Source organism: Ursus maritimus, unplaced genomic scaffold (genome assembly GCF_017311325.1).
Source record: "Ursus maritimus isolate PB19 unplaced genomic scaffold, ASM1731132v1 scaffold_1, whole genome shotgun sequence".
Lineage (NCBI taxonomy): Eukaryota > Metazoa > Chordata > Mammalia > Carnivora > Ursidae > Ursus > Ursus maritimus.
In genome coordinates this window covers 43,625,145-43,631,823 of record NW_024423343.1, presented here as the reverse complement: position 1 = coordinate 43,631,823, position 6,679 = coordinate 43,625,145, and positions in this window count along the sequence as shown.

Here is a 6,679-nt window from a genome sequence, read left to right as displayed (position 1 = left end):
TACAAACTAGCAATCTGAAGGGTCATCTGCCCCCCAATGTTTATAGCAGCAATGTCCACAATAGCCAAAATATGGAAAAAGCCCAGATGTCCATCAACAGATGAATGGATAAAGAAGATGTGGCATATATATATATATATGAGTATTACTCAGCCGTCAAAAAGAATGAAATCTTGCTGGGGCACCTGGATGGCTCAGTCATTAAGCGTCTGCCTTCGGCTCAGATCTCAGGGTCCTGGGATTGAGCCCTGCATCAGGCTCCTTGCTCAACAGGGAGCCTGCTTCTCCCTCTCCCTCTGCCTGCCACTCCCCCTGCTTGTGCACTCTCTCTCTCTGTCAAATAAATAAAATCTTTAAAATAATAACAATAATAAATTTTTTAAAAAAGAATGAAATCTTGCCATTTGCAATGACGTGTATGGAACTAGAGGGTATTATGCTAAGTGACATAAGTCAGTCAGAGAAAGACAAATCCCATATGATCTCACTCATATGCAGAATTTAAGAAACAACACAGATGAACATAGGGAAGGGAAGGAAAAATAAAATAAGATGAAAATTGAGAGGGAGGCAAACCATAAGAGATGCTGAACTCTGGGAAACAAACTGAGGGTTGCTGGAGGGTTGCTGGAGGGGTGGGGGAAAGGGATAATTGGGTGATGGACATTGAAGAGGGCACTTGATGTAATGAGCACTGGCTGTTAAATGCAACTGATGAATCACAAAATTTTACCTCTAAAACTAATAAAAAATTATAAGCAAAAAATTTTAGGAATCATAGAATCATCTAAATCCTATTTTAGTACTAATTACCCCATTTTTCAAAATGTTTAGCAAGCCCATTCAGTATAAACCTTTATATTAAAACAATGAAATTTAAAAATAACATGAGTTTTCTAAGCCAGCACTGTCAAATAGAAATATATGAGCCACGTGAGGTACTTTCAAGTTTTCAAGTAACAATAAAAATGTAAAAAGAGGAAAAATTACCTCAACTTTAATAATATATTTTACTTAACCATCAACAACAAAAGAGAACCTGTTTCTTGGTTTGTCTCTTTCTCTTTTTTTCCTTTGATCATTTGTTTTGTTTCTTAAATTCCATATATGAGTGAAATCATATGGTATTTGTCTTTCTCTGACACACTTACTTCACTTAACATACTCTAGCTCCATCCATGTTGTTGCAAATGGCAAGATGTTTTTTATGACTAAATAATATTCCATTGTGTATATATGCCACTTCTTCTTTATCCATTCATCTATCAACAGATGTTTGTTCTGCTTCCATATCTTGGCTATTGTAAATAATGCCACTATAATGCTACTATAAATACTGGGGTGCATGTATCCCTTTGAATTAGTGTTGTATTTTGGGGGTAAATAACCAGGAATGAGATTACTGGATCATAGGGTAGTTCTATTTTTAACTTTTTGAAGAAACTCCATACTGTTTTCCATGGTGGTTGTACCAGTTTGCATTCCCACCAACAGTGCAAGAGGGTTCCTTTTTCTGCACCTCCTCACCAACACTTGTTTCTTGTCTTTTTTATTTTGGTCATTCATTCTGACAGGTGTGAAGTGATACCTCATTGTGTTTTTGGTTTGCATTTCCCTGATGATAAGTGATGCTAAGCATCTTTTCATGTGTCTGTTGGCCATCTGGATGTCTTCTTTGGAGAAATGTCTGTTCATGTCTTCCATCCATTTTTTAATTGGATTATTTGTTTTTTTGGGTATTGAGTTGTGTTAAGTTCTTTATATAATTTGGATACTAACCCTTTATCAGATATGTTATTTGCAAATGTCTTCTATCGTCCAGAAATTTGCTTTTTTAGTTTTGCTGTTTTCTTCACTGCACAAAACTTTTTATTTTGACGTAGTCCCAACAGTTTATTTTTGCTTTTATTTCCCTTGCCTCAGGAGATATATCTAGAAAAATGTTACTATGGCTGATGTCAGAGAGATTACTACCTATGCTCTCTTCTAGGATTTTTATGGTTTCAAGTGTCATATTTAGGTCTTTAATTCATTTTGAGTTTATTTTTTAAAATTTAAATTCAATTAGCCAACATAGAGGATATCGTTAGTTTCAGATGTAGAGTTCAATAATTCATCAGTTGCATATAGCACCCAGTGCTTATCACATCACGTGCCCTCCTTAATGCCCATCACCCTGCTACCCCATCTCCCCATCCCTCTCCCCTCCAGCAACCTTCAGTTTGTTAAGAATCTCTCATAGTTTGTCTCCCTCTCTCATTTCTTCCCATTCAGTTTTAGCTCCCTTTCCCTATGATTCTCTGTGCTATTTATTATATTCCACAATGAGTGATAATTTTTTCTCTGGTTGACTCATTTGGCTCAGCATAATATCCTCCAGTCCATCCACATTGGTGTAAATGGTAAGATTTCACCCTTTTTGATGGCTGAGTAATATTCCAGGTGTATATTTGCCACATCTTCTTTATCTATTCATCTGTCAATGGACATCTGGGCTTCCTCCACAGTTTGGCTATTGTAGACATTGCTGCTATAAACACTGAGAGACAGGTGCCCCTTCGGATCACTATATTTGCATCTTTGGAGTAAATAACTAGTAATGCAATTGCTAGGTGAGTTTATTTTTGTGCATGGTGTAAGAAAGTGGTCCAGTTTCATTCTTTTGCATATACCTGTGCAGTTTTTCCAATGTCATTTGTTGAAGAGACTGTCTTTTTTCTATTGAATGTTCTTCCCTCCTTTGTCAAAATTAATTGACATAAAATTGTGGATTTATTTCTGGGATCTCTATTCTGTTGCATTGATCTATTTGTCTATTTTTGGACCAGTACCATACTGTTTTGATTACTACAGCTTTGTAATATAACTTGAAGTCTGGAACTGTGATATTGGAAGGCTTCAGTTTTATCACTTTAAAGTCTGAGGAACTTCCCTTGAGTTCTAAATGAAAAAGAAAACTACTTTCATTCTGCTTCTCTCATATTCATACTTAAATATGACTATATTTATGTTTTCTTAATTTCAAAATTCTAAACTGAATATTTGATCAATGTAAAAAGCAAGTCATTAAAAATTCCTTAAAATGCAATTATATTTAATAAAAATTAATTTTGACTTTAAGAAATACATTACAGCTATTACCAATTTTTCCCCAAAATAGTCTTCTTTTTATTATAATTTAAAGCTAAAAATTGCAATGTACTATTATATTCTTTCCTTAAAGGGCCAGATTTTTTAAAAGATTTCATTTATTTATTTATCATTTGAGAGAGAGCAAGCACACATGTGAGCAGGGTAAGGGGCAGAGGGAGGAGGGAATCTCAAACAGACTCCGTGCTGAGCACAGAGCCCAATGCAGGGCTTAATTCCTGGCCCTAAGATCACGACCTGAGCTGAAATCAAGAGTCAGATGCTCAACCGACTGAGCCACCCAGGCACCCTTTAAAGGCCCAGATATCTGTTGATACCATTATATATGGACACATAGCTTATAAGTGTTCATCTGTTACAAAACAGTAAATTTTAGGTTTTTACAGGCAATTTTTCCAAATATCCTTGGTGAAATTATATTAATTGCATTTTATCTATGGCAATTCTTGGTTGTAAGTGTATTAAAGAAATTACTTTAATGACTTGCTTTAAACCCCTGGAGACTTGCTTAATTCTCTAACATCTTGGCTTTATCTATTTGTCATTTAGGTTATCAACTAGGAAACCCATTCTTATAAACTTGGAATAAATTCTATTTTGCTATGGTCTTCTTCCAGTTTGGTGATGGACTGAATTTGTTTATATTTAGTTAAATATTTGCATCTATGTTTTTTTAAAATTAAGTTTTATTATTTAAGCCATACTAGGTTCACAAATTTTCAAATTTATTGCCATTGAATTATAAATAATATTCTCTTAAAAATACTAATTGCGTGGGTGCCTGGGTGACACAGTCAGTTAAGTGCCTGACTCTTTGTTTCAGCTCAGGTCATGATTTCAGAGTCCTGAGATCCAGCCCCACATCGTTAGGCTCCATGCTCGGCACAGAATATGCTTAAGACTCTCTCTGCCCCTCTCCTTCCTCCCCCACCCCTGCTCTCCCTCTCTCTCTCTCAAATAAATAAATCTTTAAAAAAAATACTAATTGCCTTGCCCCTGATAGCACTGTTGTAAGGATTAAGTGAGTTCAAATACGTAAAGTTCTTAAATCAGTGCCTGATCTATAATTTTAAGTCCCAATAAATTTAGCTATTGTTATTAATATGTGCACATTCAGATGTCAAGTATAAAAACACATTACTTTAATTGTGTAGTTGGATTAATCATTCCTGATTGCTTTTGAGTGATTTCAGTGGAGTAGATAAATGAGAGCACATTATAATTGTTGCTTAAGTGTCTCATCATATTGGGTTACTAAGAAGAAAAATTAACACTACACATTACATTTCCAATTATTTCATTTGGTAACAACAATAGATTATAACAGACAATTGATCTTGAAAATAAAGATTATAAATAAATATTTTCCATTCTAACATCATCCTTATTACCTTCAATTTGTTATATAATTTAATTTTATATTAGAAAAACCAATAATTCCAAAAATAGAAATGTCTGGCAAAATTACATTATCTTATTCTCTCTGCTCTAAGAAAAGACCCTGAAATCTAATTATATGCACATTATCCTTTGGCATTAAGTACAGAAACACCAGCATTCAACTGCTTTCCAGTTGCACAATAAGACTGACAAATATGTTTGCAACTGTGTGGACTATTCTATTCCTTCTGTCTTCTCTTGTCCTTTCTACATATTGTTTTTTTAAAATACATTAATTATAGCAACCCAGAATTTTGTTAAGAAAGCTGTTAAGTTGCTTTTAAAATCTAGGTTATATTTTCCTAGCAGTCATATTGGTATATCAAATCTACTCAGCTGTACCTGAAACACTTTGGTTGATTATTTATTTATTTTTTTTTTTTAAAGATTTTATTTATTTATGTGACAGAGAGACAGCCAGCGAGAGAGGGAACACAGCAGGGGGAGTGGGAGAGGAAGAAGCAGGCTCACAGCGGAAGAGCCTGATGTGGGACTCGATCCCAGATCGCCAGGATCACGCCCTGAGCCGAAGGCAGACGCCTTTAACGACTGCGCCACCCAGGCGCCCCTTGGTTGATTATTTAAAAACACATCCTAATAACTTGTTTTAGAGGCTCTAGGTTCTTTCTGGATAATTTTTTTTAAATATATGCCTTCTTTCCCCACCAAGCTGTCTTTTTTCCAAATCCCCACTGCTACACTACAAGTATAATATTCTGGTTGGTTAGGAAATAAAACTATTACTCGTACTTCTGGCAAATATTCAATAATGACCTATGTGTCAGACAAAACAGGCACTACCTCTGCCTTCATGGAAGTAAGCTAAACAAGTTATCATACGTGTAAATGTGTAGTTACCAACTGCTATAAATGGGAAAGAAAGAAAGTGCGCCTAATTTAAATCAGAAGGTCAGGAAAAATCTCTCTGGATCCAACATTTAAACCCAAACCTAAAGAATAGGAATTAACACTGGAAAGAATGAGAGAGTACCCTGGTCCAGAATGAGTAAAGGCCTTGGGAGGCTGTGCAGCTCAGTTCGTTATAAGAAAAAAAAAAAAAAAAAAACAGTTAAACAAGAGTATAAAAAAGGAAATGCGTGGTAGAAGCGAGTCTACAGCCATAGGAGGGACCTTGTAGGTTATGTAAAGGATTCCTTATTTTATCAAAAGCCATTAATTGGTTTTGAGCAAAAACAACAAGAACGATGCTGATAGTTAGCAATGGCAACCATTTTCCAGTTGCCATGCTATGAATTATCTCCTTCAGTTCTCACCCAACTCTATGAGGTAGGGTTATTTTCACCTCCATTTTACAGTTGAAAAAAACTGAAGCTTCAAAGGGTTTGGTGATTTGCCCTGTAAATAACTGGCTGGAATTCAAGCCCACCTTGAAAATAACTCATGGGGTATATTGCTACATTATGTACCATATGTAGGCATATAGCAGTCAAAATCCCATAAATAATAAAGTAGTATTGTTCATAAAAACAAAACGTGCCAGCACACCTGGGTGGCTCAGTCAGTTAAGCATCAGACTCTTGACTTTGGCTTAGGTCACGATCTCAGGATAGTGAGATCAAGCCCCGTGTTGAGTTCTGCACTGGACATGGAGCCTCTGCCCCTCCACCTGCTCTAAAAATAAAAATTTAAAAATAAATTTAACAAAAAAGCAAAACATGCCTGAAATGATTAAGGAAACTGTAATATGTCAATCTAGTAGCAGTTATATAAGCAAGAAAAAAACATAATTATATGAACTACAGATGTATGTGGACATTGTTATATTTAGTTTTGTTTTTAAAAAGGCTTCATATAAAATAATATGTGCAAACTAGCTACAAGTACTTAATTTATATATTACATAGTCGTGTATGTATGCACAGGCATATACAGATAGGATATGTTAATTAAAATGTTAAATGTTTTAAGTGTTAATTAAACATATAAATTATTTCTTAAAAAATTAAAATGAATTCTTTCTTAAAATTTTACACAAAAAATTAATAAGATAATTCTAACAATATGTAGACAATAACTGAGGAACTATTCAGTGTTGGGTTCCTCAGGATATTTTCTTTTTTTTTTTTTT